Genomic DNA, 18,779 nt, shown 5'->3' with positions numbered 1-18,779 from the left:
AATTAAACAAGAAAAAGAAATAAAACACAAACAGAAATAAAAGATTTTCCAGATTGTAAAACAGGAAGTAAAATTTTCTGTATTCACAGATGACATGATCTTATATATAGAAAACCCTAAAGAGTCTACAAAAAATTTTTAAAAATATAATGAGCTCAGCAATTCTGCAGTATATAAGGTCAATGTACTAAAATCCATTGTATTTCACACACTTGCAATAAACAATCCAAAAATAAAATTAAGAAAACATTCCATATCAAAAAGTATAAAATACCTGAGAATAAATTTAACAACAATGCAAGACTCATATACTTAAAACTACAAAAATATGATTGGACACAGTTAAAGAGGGCCTGAATAAATGGAAAGATGTCTGATGTTCATGAACATACTATTGTTAATAAGGCAGGATTCCTCAAATTGATCTGTAGTATCCCTACCAAAAATTTCAGATGACTTTTTTGCAGAAATTGACAAGGTGAGCCTAAAAATATATATGGAAATGCCAAGAGAGACAAAAACAATAGACAAAATAGACTAAACCATCTTGAAAAAGAACGATCACACTTCCCAATTTCAAAACACACTATACAGCTACAGTAATCTACAGTTACTGACATAAAGACATAAAAACCTGCGGCCCGGGCCGGCTGGGTCCCCAACCCCAACATCCCCACCCCGCCACCGACCAGGTCCCAGCACCCAACTAATACCACCAGCGGCACGGGCCAGGCCACAGCCCCCAGCCCCACTTCCTCAGCTCACCTCCGCCCCATCCCCCGTCACAGTCTCCCCACCCACAGCCAGGCCTGGTCCCCAACTGGACCCCCAAGACCGCTCTGCTTTTCCTCACACGGAAGTTTCCGCCCCCACATTCTGCCCCTTAAGTCCTAAGCTACAGTCCCTACAAACCAAGCTGACCCCTTATGCCTCACTCCAGGTCCCCACACCATCCAGAGATGATCCCCTATTCCCGGGATTACCCCCTAACCCTCATCCAGATCTCCCCAACTAAGAGCGCCCCTCACCCAGGGACGGCCACGTCACTCCTCAGCTGGGTCACTCCGACTTCCCAGGGGCCTCTCACCCCGCAGCCTGTCCCCCGTCACCGCAGGATTCCCCCCTCACTGCCATTGCACCCCTACCGGGGCTGACCCCCTCACCCTGCCAGGGGCAGGATGGTCTGGGCCTGGTCACCATGGCCACAGCCGCCAGATGGGGATCTTGTGCAGTGCGCGGGCACACAGCCCCGTGTCCTGTGTCTAAGGCTCCTCAGAGCAGTGCACGGGAGGGTGGGGTGGGTAATAGAGGCACTTTGAATTGCCACCACGACGCCCTGCCTACCCAGGGCCTTATTTGAGCCAGCAGGTCAGGGTGGTCCTGGGCTGCACACTGCTCAACAGTGGGCCCTGGGTGGCTGATGGCCCGGATGATGAACCGGACACCAAAGGCGGAGGCCCTGCGCACACGGACCTGCGAGGGGGAGGGTACGGCGATTCTGGGGATGGACAGCAGGCAGCGGCAGCGGTGGGGGCTAGGGGCGGCCCTGCTGAAGACAATCAAGTTGCTCCCACCACCCCCATGGCCTGGCCTGGGGGAGGCCTCTTCTGCTCCAGCTTCATGGACCGCACTTCCCCCTGTCAGCCTCCTCCCGGGAGGCGGGCAGGGTGTGGTCAGTGGGGGCTGCAGTGGCGACGGTGAACTGGGGCTGCCCCTTGAGAGCGCGGGGATTTGATCGCATTTCCCCGTCACTGTCACCGCCCCGGCACACTGACTGCACCATGCCCGCCTCCCAGGAGCAGACTGACCCGTAACCTGTGACCTGCGGACGTGGGGCAGCAAAGGCCGCCCCCAGGACAGGACGCCGGGGAGATGGGAGCAAATCGACAGGCTCCCAGGGGCAGACCCCTCTCCCCGCTGCCCTCGCCGCCGCCGCCCCCGCACTCCGACAGCACCACTTCGCCTCCCAGAAGCAGGCTGGCCGCGAGTCGTGCACCCCGCGAACATAGGGGAGCAGCGGCCACCCCAGTCCAGGCCGCGGGGGAATAGGGAACAAACCCAGGGGCTCACACAGGGAAGCAATCATCCCACCGCGGCGGCCCCGTGAGCGCACCGCACCCACCTGCCGGGAGCAGGCCATGACCCGAGGGCTGGTCAGAGGTGCTCCGGGGCCGTCCAGCATCCTCCCACCTCCCGGGGCTGCACCCGCTTTTCCAAACGTGGGTATAAGCGGCAACGAAGACGCGGGGTTCAAGGACTACTAATGTGGGGGCTGGGGGGGTGGGGCACCACGAGCCAGGGCGGCGGCCCGAACCCGCCTCAGGGTCCTAAGGGGCCGCGCGGCAAGGGCCTCACCTCTGCAGCCCTCCCTGTGCGCCTCCCCAAGGGTACAGCCCACGCCTCACCCGCCGGCTCCCCGACCTGCGCGCCCGCAGGAGCGCCCCCTTACCTGCCCGGCAACGGCACTCGGCGGCCCAGACCCCAGACCGCGTTCCTCCTCCAGGAGCTGGTCCAGGAGCACTCAGCTTCGGAGGCGCGAACGTCCAACACACTCTGGGCAATTCCCGCGTCTGCGCATCTGTGCGTCCTCGCGCAAGCGCACCCCTCCCCCCGCCAGCAGCGCGGATGCTTGGCCTTGGCTCCTGCTGCAAAGGGAAGTGGGGACTATAGTAAATGCATTACATTTTATTTTTGTTATATGAAATGGAGTGGAATAATTACAAGCAAAATAACATTTGTCACATAAATGAATGTGATCAAGGTACTCATTTGTATTAGAAAAACACTAAGATTTTTTTTCATATTTCAACATGATGTAGCATTTTACAAAACTTTGAAAAGAATTTTCTTAAAACGAGAATTGACTATCACATCACTTAAATACTGTTTTTCAACGTGAAATCGAAGGAATTTTTACAAAATGGCTTGTGAGACTGTATGAAAAGTTACTTTCGAACTTACATTCCAAGTAGCTTTAAAAAGAGTAAGGATGAAATATTTATACTTATTTGGTGAGCTGAATACATAGAATTTTTGTATGGCCAATTTCATTTAGACAATTTTTAGTATAATTTTAGGATTTTGATGTAGTTTTCAATGTATCACTTATGTACATGGGGTTTTGTTCTTCATTGGCTCTTTGGAGAAAAAAGTTAAAGTTTTATTCATTCATGGATTGATCCTAACTTGTTTGTTATGTTATTGTATCACAGATGTTTTCTAGACATAGTGATATAGCCTAAAATCTACATCACGTTATTTTTATAAAAATAATGTAAAGTGACAGACTGATTTCACACAATAGAAACAAACTTTAGCATCACAGTTTTAAAAAGTCTTTGTAAGTATACAGTAAAATCGTACTTTATTTCTTTATAGTCGAACAAAAGATCTCTGAATGAAGATTCAGAGATTTCTTGGTTTTTATCTAAATTTAAATTGCCCTCTACTGTCACAAACATGTACTGCTGACAAAGAGAAAATTTGACAAGTATGAAATCAAGATCTAGACAGCGATGGAAGAGAACCAGGAGCGGTAATGGCGCTCTGCCCTGGGGCAATTCAGTTTGTAATGTTCTAGCAGTAAATAGATGCACTCTCACTCCAAGTTAAACGTTACTTAAAATTATTTGTAAGTTTATAAACTGTTGCTTCATTGCTTCTTTTCTTTTTCCTTAGCTTTGGTGTTAAAACTGACATTTCACTTTGGTGTCATTTACATTTTACTATAATAATCTGAACGGTGCGTATTACGACTGTCAGGATAAAAGTTAAAACTACCCATATCCTGATATTTTTATTTCACTCTTGAGGAATATTGTTTAGACGGCTTTTCCCCCATCTTTTTCAATATCAGAACATTTTAATTTTAACTAGGAATTATATGTACTTAAAATGAAAAATATTCATCATTACTCTGAAAGAATAAAGCTAAGTAATCAGTTGATACAGTGTGGGGGAAAAAATCCAGACTTTTAAAAATATCATGCAAACAAGTGGTTGCCTATTTAAGTTCACTCTTAAAGAAGGTATTTAAACATTAAGAAGACAGTTGTAAGCGTGCTCTGTGTGTTTAAGTGTAAGCTTGGTACAATCTTTCAATTAAAGTCAGTGACCTCCCCCCACAATTTTTGCCATAAGAAATTCAGGCTAGTCAATAATGCTAAGTTGTATTTTGCAATGTCCTACAAAGTTGTGAAACTTGAGGTTAGTGACAGACATAAGTGAACAATTTTTGAAATGGTTACTGACATGTTTTATTAAAGCACTGGATGGTATATTTTAAAAAGATAACATTTTGATTGAAATTTTAACTTTTTGTAATAAAATCAATAATTCGAAGTGAAATTAAAGAGGCACTGGTGTAACTAAGGGATAGGAAAGCTCACAAGTTGTCAAGTGTCCAGCACGTGTAACAGGTCTTGGCTAACTAGCTCCATGAAATACTTGGTCTATATTTCAAGCAAGAACAAACTAGAAATATAAATAATAAGTATAAAAATGAATAGAAATAAATAATTGGGGGAAGAGTTTACATAAAAATCAAGGTTTTTATAGCTCTTGTGTCAGATACATGTAGAGACAGTTTTTGAGTTTAATAAGCCACTCAGGACTTCAGCTGTCACTGGCGGGTGGAGAAGCCCAGAGAGCTAGTTTCCAGGAGCGCGGCCCTCAGGCAGCCTCCCTGTTCCCAGTGCTTTTCTTCTCTCTGCCTCTTAAGCTCCTCTGGTTGATTTCTAACTTTTTCACATCCCAAATGTCCAAGTTGCCTTCTGTGAGGAAGAAGGTCATTCAGACAGCACTTAGTGTTGATGCTTTCCTGACATGAAGGGTTATAGCTGTCAGGGGGATATGAGCGCTTCCAAACAAGCAAATGGACACATGAATGAGAGAGAGAGGCCAAACTTACCCAAGGTTGGTGGTTCTCCAGCGGTGGTAGAATTCAGAGGTGATTTGGAGAAAGAGAAGCTTGTTGGATAAAATAACGTTACCTGCCATCAAAGTTAAAGGCTGGCTCTGTTCGAAGCAAATAGCACACCAGTCTTCTCAACTGTCTGACAAAGCCCGGGGATCTAGTTATTTCCTATTACATGGAACCTGGGAGCCACTCCTATTGTCCTTTTTGGGGCGCCTGATTGTCCAACTGTCTCCTAGTTTCTGTGGGCTGCCCAATATCCTTCTGATAAATTCTGTTTCTCTGTAAGCTAGCCAGTCATTTGCTTTTGTTGGCTGCCAAATAAATCTAATTGACACAACGCATGCCCTTCTCAGTGAGCAGCTCACAGACTCACCAGTGTTGTTTAAAAACAAGAGAGGGACAGCTCAATGAAAAATCTCAACAGTAAAAAAATAAATATTCCAATTAGAAAATTGGCAGAAGATTCAGAGAGACATTTCACAGAAGAGGATATACAAGTGGCAAATAAGCACATGAAAAGATGTTCAATATCATTAGCCATTTGGAAATCACAAATTGAAACCATGATGGGATATCGCCTATAGGAAGAATAAAATAAAAAGTAGTAGCAACACCAAATGCTGGCAACTATGCAGAGAAACTGCATGACTCCTACATTGCTGGTGCAAATGAATGTAAAATGGTTCAGCCACCCTGGAAAACAGTTTGGCAATTTGTCATTAAAAAACAAACTTACATACATCTCAAAAATTTTCTCCTAGAACAGTCTACCCAAACAATAGAAATAAAAGCAAGAATAAACAAATGGGACCTAATGAAACTTACAAGCTTCTGCACAGCAAAGGAAACCATAAGCAAAACAAAAAGACAACCTACGGAATGGGAGAACATTTTTGCAAATGAAACCGACAAAGGCTTGATCTCCAGAATATATAAGCAGCTCATACGATTAATAAGAAAAACACAAACAACCCAATCTCAAAATGGGCAGAAGACCTAAACAAGCAATTCTCCAAGGAAGACATACAAATGATCAATAGGCACATGAAAAAACGTTCAATATCACTAATTATCAGAGAAATGCAAATCAAAACTACAATGAGGTATCACCTCACATCAGTCAGAATGGCCATCATTCAAAAATCCACAAATGACAAATGCTGGAGAGGCTGTGGAGAAAAGGGAGCCCTCCTACACTGCTGGTGGGAATGCAGGCTGGTGCAGCCACTGTGGAAACAACTTGGAGATTCCTCAAAAGACTAGGAATAGACTTACCATATGACCCAGGAATCCCGCTCCTGGGTATATATCCAGAAGGAACCCTACTTCAAAACACCCTACTGTTCACAGCAGCACTATTTACAATAGCCAAGACATGGAAATACCCTAAATGTCCATCAACAGATGACCGGCTAAAGAAGATGTGGTGTATTTACACAATGTAATACTATTCAGCCATAAAAATGGTAACATAAGGCCATTTGCAGCAACATGGATATTCCTGGAGAATGTCATTCTAAGTGAAGTAAGCCAGAAAGAGAAAGAAAAATACCATATGAGACCGCTCATATGTGGAATCTAAATAAATAAATAAATACAAAACAGAAACAGACTCATACATAGAATATAAACTTGTGGTTGCCAAGGGGGTGGGGGGGTGGGAAGGAATAGACTGAGATTTCAAAATGTAGAATAGATAAGATTATACTGTAGAGCACAGGGAAACACATACAAGATATTATGGTAGCTGACAGAAAAAAATGTGACAATGAATGTATGTATGGTCATGTATAACTGAAAAATTTTGCTCTACACTGGAATTTGACACAACATTGTAAAATGATTATAAATCAATAAAAAATGTTAAAAAAATAAAAAAAACAAACTTACAATCACTGTCTGACCCAGCAATTGTACTCTTTGATATTTATCCCAGAGAAATGAAAATTTATATTCATACATAAGTGACACTGTGTGAAAACCTGTTTATGAATGTTCACAGCAGCTTCCTGAGTCATAGCCAAAAACTAGGCACAATGGAGACATCCTTCAGTGGATAAGTGGTTAAGCAAACTCTGATCCACCCATACCATCAAATACTACTTAGCAATAAAAAGGAGTGAATTACACACACACACACGAGCTCGGTGAATCTCCAGGGAATTATGCTTTGTATTTTTTAAAATGCCAATCCCAGGAGAGATAGTGTATGACTCCATTTATATGAGATTTTTGAAAAGACAAAGCTTAGAAATGAGTGGATTATTGGCTGCCAGGAGTTGGAGACTGGGGCTGGGGAACGGGAGGCAGTGGATGTGGTTATTTAAGGGCAACAGGAAGGATTCTGGTGGTAAAAGAAGTGTTATCTATCTTGACTGTGGTAGTGAATTCACAAACTTACACGTGATAAACTGCACAGAACTAAACACACACACACACACACACACAAAAACAAGTAAAAGTGGGGAAATATTAGTAAGACCTGTGGATTGTATCAATGTCAAGGCCCAACCAAGGCACTGTACAACCAGTGACATTGTACAATACTTTTACAAGCTGTTGTCACTCTAGGAATATGAGTAAAGGTACACAGAATCTTTCTTTATTACTTCTTAACAACTCCACATGAATCAACAATTATCCCAAAATTAAAATTTAACTTTAAAATCCCTTACCTAATACGATGGAAGGGAGGGAGGGAGGGAGGGAAGAAAATTAACCTTTACTCTGTGTGGATTTACCATGTTGCAAAATCCAGGTTCTTTAACACCTGATTGGAGATAACTATTATCCCCATTTTACAGACGAGGAAACAGGCTTAGAGAATAACTGTCCCGTTCTCAGAGGTACACTTTGAGGGGTCAAGAGTCAAGCCCTGCTCTCTGACTCTCCCTCTGCCGGCCTCCATCCTTTAGCCAAACTCAGCCATCAATCACAGGTAGGCAATGACTGCGTTACTCAAGAGGAAACTGAAGCCAGACTGTAAGATGCAGTCCACAAAATTCATGATTCCTTTCCCAACCCTCTGCTCATTTTACTTGGTCCCTTTTTCATATGGATCAGGTTTTTATTTCTGCATTTACTGTGCACACAAATTACAGATGAGAACACCTACTACACAAGTCATTACTCAGAGAAGCATCTCCCCAACTGCCACTGGGCGACCACCGAACAGCTCGTGGTTAAATTGCCTGTGATGGGGGGGGCAGGGCTGTGCCTGTGCTAATATTAGGAAAGAAGGAGTTACACAGAGAGGACTCGTGGGGCACGAGGAGGGACAGCAGTACTGAACCAGGGAGAAAGGAAGAGAGCTGGTGGGGAGCAGAGGGAAGGGGTCTGCCCAAGTCAGAGGCTTCTGTAAAGGTTGGTTCCTCTGCCAAAGAGTAGAATTGCCCCATGTCATTATTCATATTTCCATGAAAGAACCAACCAGAATCCCCATTCTTCAAACCTCCTCCATTCCTGAACTCTGTCACCACCACGTCAGCTCAGAGAAGGAGTATTTGCATCCGCATGCTGGCATGGTTCAGGAGCTGGAGGAAAGTTACCAAGAGGCAAAAGTTACACTACTATACTCACATCCTAACAATTCAGTAAGAAAAAAGGCCAACAATCCAGTAAAAATTGGGCAGAGAATATGAACAAGCAGTTCTCAGGAAGTCTAGCCTAGAAACATATGAAGGATGCTCAACCTTAGTCTTCATAAAAAGGAAATGCAAATGAACACCACAATAAGGTACCATTTTTTTTAACCTATCAGATGGACAAAGATCAAAATGTTTGGTCACACGCTGAACTGCCCAAAGTGCAGAGAAACTATCACTCTCAAAGGCTGGGGAGTGTGTAAATGGGCACAGTTTCCATGGATGGCAATTCTGCATTCTCTATCAAAATGTTTGACGCATGTACCCATTGACCCATAAATCCTACTGCTCTAGAATGTATTCCACATTCTTGCATATATGTATGCAGAGTTGGGTGTACGAGGCTATTCATTGCAGCACGGTTTATAGTAACAAAAGATGGGAGACAGCCTGAATGTCCACCAACAGGGGACTGCTTAAATAAACTGCCACACATCCATACAATGGAAATCTTTATGGCTGTTAAAGAAGAATGAGGCAGCTCTTTATGTACGGATATGAAACCATCTCCAAGATATATTGTTAAGTGACAAAAGCAAAGTGCTGAACAGTGTGATCAGACTGCTGCTGTTCGTGAGGGTTTTTTAAGGATATACACACACACACATACATCTTCACTGATCTCTGCAGAGGATCCCCCTGGAAGGATGATAATTTTTGCAATATGCGGTTTTGTAGAGGAAAAGGGGGCTCTGGGGGCTGGGAACAAGTTAGAAGGGAGGCGTCTGACTCACTGTTGACCTTGTTTAAAGTTTGGTTGGTGGTGTGTGTATGTATAGCCCATTCTAATTGGTTAGCGATCATTTTTTTAAAGCCTCTGTTGTTTCTTCTTGCCTGAGAATCAAAGCTCTTGGCCTAACACTCAGGGCCCTTCATAGTTTGACTCAAGCCTTCATCTCTTGACAAGTCACCCCAAGCACATGCCTCTCAAAGCACACAGAATTTTTCATTTCTCCCAAACACGTCATGCTTTTTCAAGCCTCAGGACATTTGCACTTGCTGTTTTCTGTGTCTGGAATGCCCCTTCTCCCACCCACCCACACACATACACATCCTCACTTGCCTTATACAAGCTTACCCACCTTTCAAGACCCGAAACAAGACTCCCAGAATGTGGCCCTCCCTGACCACCCCCAGGAGAGTTAGTCCCCTTCCTCTGTGCCCTCAGTACCTGGACAGGCCTCCATCCTAGCATAACTGGGATTGCACCTAGACAGGAATGCGCCTGCTTCCGGCTCACTTTCAAAAGTGGGCTGCTGATTTGATCTGTCCCCACTGACCGCCAATAGAGGTCAAACCTACACGGATGCCCCCTTTCCCAGGGAGTGGGCAACAGAATAGAGTCCGACAGAATGGTTCACGGACCCCATAAATGGAGGTCTCAATGCACATTAACTGGTTCATGACTCTGAGCAATCTTGCAAATAAAAATTCTGTTAAATCCACTTAGTCAGCATGCCCCTCACTCTTTAAACACAGAACTTGGTTTCCCTTGGAACACTGATTAACATCCTGCAGATCTAGTGCTGTGTGGGCAAGGAAAACTGTGAAATGCTGACCTTTAGCAATGCCCAGAGAGCTTCTTTAATTCAGAACTGTAATGGAAAACAAAGGGATTTGGAATCTGAGGAGTCGTCCTGAATAAAATCTCCACGAAGCCTGCCAAACCAGTTAAATTATAAATCCTACAACTTAAATAAATACTAGGAGTGTTTCAGGTTTCATTGTCCAGGTCCTCTTTGCTAAAGAACGGGCAACTCCCCACCAAGGAGGAGACTCTCCACCCTGGCTCAGGACTTGGCTGACTCTAGTTTGCCATCTCGGGCATCATGATGGAACCTGTGTCCCTTAAATGGGAGTCCCGTCCCACCTGTTGCCAGGAACAGTCTCTACTGTGTATGAGGGCTTTTAACTCCAACTAGGGAACATTCTCAGGCTCAGATGCAATTCCTTGCTCATTGTTCTCACTTTCAGCAGAGCCTTCACCACTATCTCTGCAGTTCTGGCTACTACCATCGCTCAGGCATGGAGGCAGGTTCCCAGAGATGGGCCATTATGTGCACTTTAAGATCTAGGCAATCCCTTCCGTGATTAACTTGTAGCAAAAGCAATAGAATACAAAGGTTAAGGTAAAAGAAAAAGATCTAATATGGAGTCAGATTTGTTCTTCCCCATTACATTATATCTTACTATTACTTCAGTAGTCAACAGGCAGCTTCCCTCTTCAAGGTTAATCTCAGACCCAAGTTCCTTCCACCTCATGGCTCCACCATCCTCTAGGACAGTGGTTTTCAATCTGAAGTGGTTTTATCTCCCCCCCACCACTACCTCACCTCAGGTATTTTCAATGCCTGGAGAGATTTGTGATTATTATGATGGGGGAAGAGAGTGCTTCTGGCATTCGCCAGGCAGAAGCCAGGTATGCTGCTAAATATTCTACAATACACAGGACAACTTCCCACAACAAAAATTTATCCAGCCCAAAACATCAATATTGATGCTTCTAAATATTGAAACCTTCTCTACCAGATCTTAACCTGGGGTCCACCAATCCTAAGGAGTCCTTGGGGAGAACTTTATTTCAACACAATTGGTTTCCTTTGTAACCCTATGGATTTTACTTCAATCACAATTATGATCGAGTAACACGTTGCTGAGTAGGGGAACAGAAGCATCACTAACCCACCGAGTGGTCTGTGGGACACACAAAGGTTAAGAATCCCTGCTAAGAACACTGATTAAAGGTCTACATGTCTATCACTGTAATGCACCGTACTAGTAGAATAAGGGACAAAAATGACATGACTGTCTCAGTAGATGCAGGGCAGGGTTTTCTGGGCTGGTGAAAATGTTCTAAAAATCAGATTGCGGTGATCGTTTCACAACTCTTAAAATCCACTGAATTATGTACTTTAAATAGGCAAATTTTATGTCTGTCAATTCCACCTCAATAAAGCTGATTTTTGTTTGTTTCCAAAGGGATGTGAAACTTTCGGGAGTCATGGGTATGTTCATTATCTTGAATGTGATGGTGGTTCTCCAGGTGTACACATATGTGAAATCTTTTCAGATTACACACTTCATGTGCCATTTATTGTTTACCACTTATACCCCTATAAAGCTATAAAAAATTCAGCAGCATTTGTTGATGGAATGAGTGGGACAGGAGATGGGGAGAGAAAGGTCATGTGTGACCCCCCCCCCAAGTTCCTGGCTTGAGCCCCTGAGGGCCAGAGGTGCAAGTTCCCGACGTGGGAATAGTCAAGACAGGAGAGAGTTGCAGGAGGCTGGAGAGAGGGATTTAGAGTTTCCCTGGGGACGGGTGCCTCACCCAGAGGGAGAGGGAGAGAGAGAGAGAAAGAGAGAGAGAAACAGAAAGTCTGAGAGGTAACCCCTGGGGAGCAAGTGAGGATGGAAAAAGGATCAGGGAAGGGGAAGGTAGGGTGAGAACCAGACCCGAAAGTCCCCAGAGACCTTACAAGAGTATCTTGGACCACGGGCCCAGAGCAGAGGTCTGCTTGAGCCTGGTCACAAGGCTTGAAAAGGGGGATGTCTTTGGAAGGACACAGGAAGAAGAGGACGTCCTGCTCCTCCCCCAACCTGATATATATATACATCTCCATGTTGAGATCAGTGTAATTACTCCAATGGACAGACAAGAAAACTGAGGGTCACAGAAGTTGAGACATCTCCCAAGATCACAGAGCTTATATGTAGCCTCCCATGTGGGACTTCTTTTGGGCACCAAGGTGCCCAGAATAAGGTTCATAGGGGCTAGGTTTAAACCTAGCACCCACCTATGCCCCTCAGGGCACAAGCACGTCCGAGGTAGTTAGCATGAAGGAGAGAGAGTACAGCTAATTGCCTGTACAAATTAACTCGAACGTGGTCTATATCGATGTACTTATCTTTCCTTAGTTACATTAATAAATTAATGAAGAAGATGCCTTCCTCTTATTATGATTTCCCAGACCCACATGTTCTTGGGAGTCTGGCTGGAGCGTGAATTTCCTCTCGGGCCCTGGCTTCAGCGGGCTACAGGGCAGGCATCAATAGGAGAGACTGCCCCCAAGCCTTTTCCACCCCAAAGCTGAGCTCGAAGAGTGGAGTGGTGAGAACAGAAGTGCTGGTCTAGAAGGCATAACCAACAGAAGAAGTCCAAACTCCTTACCCAGCATTCAAGGCTGCTCTCCAGATTTGTTCGTTGTTCCCTTGACCTGTGCTTAATCAGCTGGGCTGACTGAGTTTCTACGAGCTACCCATGCAGGCATCAGCCTCCCCACCCACAGAAGTGCTGTTTCCTCCACCAGGAGGCCAGCTGCCATCAGTCGGGGTCTAGGGCAGGCCAGGCAGTTGCCTCCTTCCCAGCACCCTGTAGAAGGCTTGCCTACCATAGCTTCCTTCATTCATTCATTCCTGATTCAACAAGTAGTTACAGTCCCTACTATCGGGAAGCTTCCAGCTCTCTGGGACAGACATTAAACAGATCTATGATTACGCAGGGCAGTGGTTCTCAGCCCATTCGCATCACCAGGGGAGATTTTAGGTAGATGCCCAGGCCCCCCTCCAGACATGTGAAAGCAGACTCTCTAACAATGGGACCCGAGCATCAGTATTTTTTTAATTCCCCAGGTGATATTAATCTGCAGGCAGGACTGAAACCACATCTGAAATGCGGCCACCCAGAGTTGCTCTCCTGGGAGGTTTCTGAGAGTCTGATCAGCCAACTGTGCTTTTCATAATCTTTGTTTAAATGAGATGAATTTATACTGCTCACTCCGTTTCCCATGTATAAAGAAGTGACACACCACAGAAAGGAGAGCTTCTCAGGTTCCTACTCACTCTGATTGTCTTTTTTTTCCCATAAAAATAAAAATAATTAGTTTCTACTCATCGGGTCTTACTACGTGCCAAGAACTGCACTTTACATTAATGATCTTGTTTAATCCTCAGGACGGCCCACTAGCCATCTCTTTTATAGATGAGGAAACTAAGGCTTGGAGAGGTTGAGGGTTTTGCCCACCTGTTAAATGGGAAATTCTCTCTGCCCCACCCCACTCTTCCTCTTCCAAACAGTCATACCGCAGGTATCCATCAGGCTCACATAGCCATGGTTAATACCTCCATTGTCATGTTCTCCTTCAATTGTACGATTTTCTTAACATTTCACCTCTTTTCCCTACCCAGATACCTGACTTTTAAAGCTAACATGCATTTTTATTAAAAATTTTTTTAAGTTTTTAAAACCTGATCCTTTTTGAACTACTTAAAACCATCTTATAACCACCAGAACACCAGTAAAAATACAAGATGTGTATTTTTTTAAAAAAAAACTGTGAAACTCAGTTGAATTGAAGACATGCAAAGAGCAGACACACAAGCTTCCTCACAGGAATGAAATTTAGATGGAAAGTACAGTTCAAAGGTACAACGACCCTAAGGTCCATGTGGCCTGAAAAAGTGGAGCTCGAACTCAAAGTGTGTGACCTCAAATTCGACAATAACTCTCCAAGACATCTGGAAGCCTGTCACTCATACCCAGAGGCATCTTCATTAGCGAGTCAAGCCAGCCACCCTAAGGGGCTGAATCGGTCTATCTGGCTCCCCTGGAAACATGCTACAGAACGGAGACCTCACAAAGACTAAGTGATAACTGGCTGCTGTCTTTAACAGGAGACATGTTCGACTGGTCCATGTTACAGTCACACACAGACAGCCTAGGGTGACCAACCACCCCAGTTTGCCCAGGACTGTCCTGATTTTAGCAAAGGAAGTCCTATGTCCCAGGAAACAGTTGGTCGGCCTCACATCACCTCGCTTGGCTCCAGGGAAGGAACTGTCATTTCCCTTCGGCCAGCCATGGGCCTGGTCCCTGGGCTCTGGCCCATGGCTCCCCGTGGGGCAGGACATCCTGGCCAGGGCTGGCAAAAGCTCAGGCTGCTGTAACAATACCATGGACTGGGTGTCTGGAACAATGAGCATTTACTTTTCTCAGTGATGGAGGCTGAAAGTCCAAGACCAGGCTGCCAGCATGGGCAGGATCTTGGACAGGGCATTTCTCCTGGTTTACAGGTGGCCATCTTCTTGTTGTAGCCTCAGGTGGTGAAGGTAGAGTTCTGGGCTTCTCATCCTCTTATAAGGAAACTGACCTCATTCATGAGGGCTCCACCCTCATGACCTAATTCCCCCCAGAAGTCCCACCTCTTAATACCATCACACTGGGGGTTCAGGCATCAATATATGAACTTGGGGGGACACCAGCATTCAGTCCATAACAGGGTACTTGGGGGCAGAGAGGACACTGGCCTGAGTAGTGACCGTATCTCCTGCTGAACACCCACTCCTCCCCTAGATAAACTTGACAGAGATTTTGCTCAGATGATTCTGGGGCAGGAACTCTGTGCAAGATCAAGTTACCTTTTCTGAGCACTGGTTTTCTCATCTATCAAATAGAAAGAATCATCATCCTGACCTCAAAGAACTGTATTAAGCAGTAAATGAAATACAGCATAGGACACGCTTTGGACATAGTAAGCGCTCGTGTCAATCACTGTCATCAATATCCTTCATCCTCCAGGGCCAGGAGTTGGGGAGCTGAAGGAGGCAAAAGAGGGGAAGGGTCCCACATCCCTCTACCATGAAGCAGGAGACTCAAGTTCCAAATCCTATTTCTTCTACAAAACCGGCACCGACCTCTCCAATCAGGCTTAGAAGCACCAAAGATACTTCCATTTCTTCTCATCTTCCTTTATGGCGATAAGAATGGCCACCACAATGTGCAGGTCTACCCTGTACACATTTTAAGTGTACAATCCATTACTGTTTACTCTCAACAGAGCTCAGACCTTATTCATCTTTCTTAATTGAAACTGTTCTTAGTGAGTTAACATTTGACCTATAACATTGGCTGAATTTAAGGTGAATTCACCTGAAACTTTACGCCTCTTAATTAGTAACTCATTTCTTCCCCACCCCCAGCTCCTGGGTGACCATCATTCCACCCTTTGCACCTATAAACTTGACTATTTTCGATGCCTGCTGTAAAGTGGAATCCTGCAGTATTTGTTGTCCTGCAACTGGCTTATTTCACTTAGTAAGATATCCCTGAGGTTCACTCACATTGTAACATGCTACAGAATTTCCTCCTTTCCTAAGGCTCAACACTACCCTTTGTGGATATAGCTAAGGGAAAAAATCAAACTTTCTGAGTAGACAAAGAATGTTTCACTTTTTTCTCTCATCAGAAACAAATTAAATTTTTAGGACCCACAACAATCTGTTCTTCTTGGAGGGGCCTGAAAGTAAAGTGTCCAGGATCCACGTAAGTCATTCGGCTGCCCTGCTCAAAACCTCACCTGTGCCTGCCTGTTTGATACCCACCAGCCCCCATCTCTGCCTCTCTCCTGGACAGTGAGGGGACGGGGTGTCCCAGCCTATTGTATCAAATCTGCCTCCACAGAGCAGCCAGCACAATCTGTCAGAAACACAAATCTGACTGTGTCTCCTCTGCTGAGAACCTTCAGTGGCCCTCCAATGCCCTTGGGACAGAGTCCAAACTCCCGAGCATGGCACACAGGGTCAAGGTGGGCAGTCACCAGTCAGCCTCCTGCCACTCCTCTCCACACACCCAACTTTCTTGCTTTCACGCCTCCACCGCTTCACACTTACAGTGCCCTCTACCCAGAATGCCTTCCCCCTGCAAGCTCCTAGCCATCCTTCAAAGCCCAGCTCCTCTAAAACAAATTCCACACAATCATCATGTTGTGATTTTGAGTGACTGTCTCCTAGAGGTCAGGGGCTGTATTTCCTTTGTCTCATTCCTCCAACCACCACCCCAGTGCCTAGCATAAGTGGCTCTCCAATGGAGTTTGTAGAGGCCAGGGTGACTCCCTGAGGTCACTGTCAGCACCTGGGCCCTCCTCTGGCCACAACCCACTCCTAAGCTCCTGCAGTACTGTGATTTCCAAGTGCTGAGGAATGCCCTATGGTCCTGCCCACCCTTTCCTCATCCAGCACACTGGGAGTGCAGCATCTCGGGGTGCAGGGTGGCAAAGTAGCCCTGGGTGAGTAGACTTGTGACCTTCAGCAATACCTCCTCCAGGGGAAGCCATCACCCAGCCAGGATTGGAGGGGTGGCTTCCCAAGCCAAGAAAATCCCAGGGGCCATGTTCACAGTCCTGGCTGGGGCCCAGGACATCTGGTTCAGCCTCTGCCGATGACTGTGCACCCCTCTGTGCCTCAGTTTCCTCATCTATTAAGAGTGGATGGGGCTAAAACCTCTAAAGGAAGGGTTCTTCAGAGTCTGGCTGTGAAACCTCATCCAGGGCCGCCCATCATCCGAAGGCTGTTACCAACACAGAGGGAAGAGCGCCACCTGCTGACTTCCAGTACACCGACCTGCCAAAGATATCACCCAAATCTGCAACCGTCAACTTGAGTCAGTTGCCAGTGTTCTCCCTTTGCAGAGCCGTAGCCCCCTCCCCTTGCGTAGAGCTCAGGGCACACCCTCCAACCTGCCCAAGAGGCTGTGGCTGCTCCATCCCCAGCCCCAAACCCCAGGACAGCCAGAAGCCCTCGCGCGCCAACCCTCCCCATGGCAGACTCAGCACCAGGGCAGCCCCCAGCTGCCAGCCCTCCCCACCAACCCTGGGCCTGTGGCTGGAGGTGGGGAACAATGATCCCTACAGTGACTAAATTTCCCCCTGAAGGTCTCATTCAAGATATTAGAGTGAGTGATCATAAAAGGAATTAATAGTTGACTTGCTGTATAATTTCCTAGTATACTTTAGTGCAGCAACCATATGAGCCATCCCGGCTGTTCAGTGGGGCCAGATGGAGACTTTACCACTGCGATCTCAGGCTGAGGAATAAAAGCAATTCTTCTGAAGTAATTGTGTCTAATTAAAAGAAACATTTAAAAAGTGTAACCAAAAGGAATTCATTTCAAATGGAAATTAATGCTGAAAAATAGCCCTGAGTTCTCGTCGCAGCCAATAGCCAGGCAGCTGCAGATAATTAAACTGTTTTGAAATGTCGAGACCATCCTCCTCCAGAAAAGATGGGCACGGCTGAGCAGGTTGTGGGCAGCGGCAAAGGGGGTGGCTTCCAGAGGTGGCCGGCACAGGGACGTGGGGTCAGCCACAGGGGGCCAGGCGGGGTGAGGACCAGGCCACCTTGGACAAGGCTGGAAGAGGTTGGTACCATGGCCCTTCACGGGAATTGGAGCACTTGGGCATCTCGAGTGCCTGGGCATCCCGTTAAATCCTCAGAATAACCCTGCAAGTCAAGTCTTATCCTTATTATGACGAATAACATCCTCATCAGCTCAAAAAAAGAGGATTCCCAGTGACAAGACACATTGTCCAAAATCACATGTAATTTACAGCAGATTCAACTCAGCACAACTGAGAGGCAGCAGAGCCAAGATCTGAACCCAGGTCCCCGTGCGCTGGCATCCGCATGGCTGGCACTGCACTGGATGTTAGCACTCAGCACTGGACAAGAGGCCCTGTGCTTGCTAATGTTGTGGCTCTCAGCTGTGTCTTGCCCTGAGAAGTTTTGGAAAGCTTACCCCAGGCTCCATTCCCAGACACACTGACTTCCTAGGTCTGGGGGTAGCCTGGACATTAGTATTTTTTAAAAGCTGCCCAGGTGACTCTAAGTGCATTCAGGATTGAGAAACACTGGTCTAACCCCCAATTACCTGGCACACTTTACCCAGTGGACAGGCCCTGAAATCTTTCCACACATTTCCCCTGGAAGCAGTTTGGCCTCAACACAAAACAGCAGTGCAAATATTCCCTTGCAAGGTTGCTGCCAGGATGAAATGAGCGAATCCAGAGCCAGGCACTTAATAGATACTAAATAAACATTAGTTTCCAAATGGAGAGCAGCAAGAAGAGGAAACATCTAGTGAGCCTTAACTCTAGCTTCTGACTTCATTAAAATCTGGAGGTGGGGGGGACCTAAATCTCAACAATTCAACAGTGAAGATGATGTGGCCAAAAGGGCTTATGTTCCATCTTGCATTCAGGATGGGGAGGTCATGCCGGCTTAAGAAGCAAAAAACCCACATTTATTTTCAAGTGCTTATAGTTAATTCGAACTAAGCTAAGGGTTGCCTGTGATCAGTGATTAGGGGAAATGGTTTAATGAAACAGAAGAATAATTTGTAATCCACAGGTTGTTTATATGCTGACAAGCATTTCTAAAGATCT

The 18,779-nt window shown here is 45.7% G+C and overlaps 1 protein-coding gene across 1 annotated transcript in view; it reads right to left on the bottom strand.

Moving 5' to 3' along the window:
- Window positions 1–18,779, bottom strand: part of LOC140685996 (uncharacterized) — a 168,148-nt gene that overhangs the window by 132,786 nt on the left and 16,583 nt on the right. The window lies entirely within an intron of this gene.

This window comes from Vicugna pacos, chromosome 15, assembly GCF_048564905.1.
Source record: "Vicugna pacos chromosome 15, VicPac4, whole genome shotgun sequence".
In the NCBI taxonomy this organism is placed as follows: Eukaryota; Metazoa; Chordata; class Mammalia; order Artiodactyla; family Camelidae; genus Vicugna; species Vicugna pacos.
The sequence above is the reverse complement of the archived record's forward strand: the minus strand, read 5'-3'. Positions and strand labels throughout refer to the sequence as shown.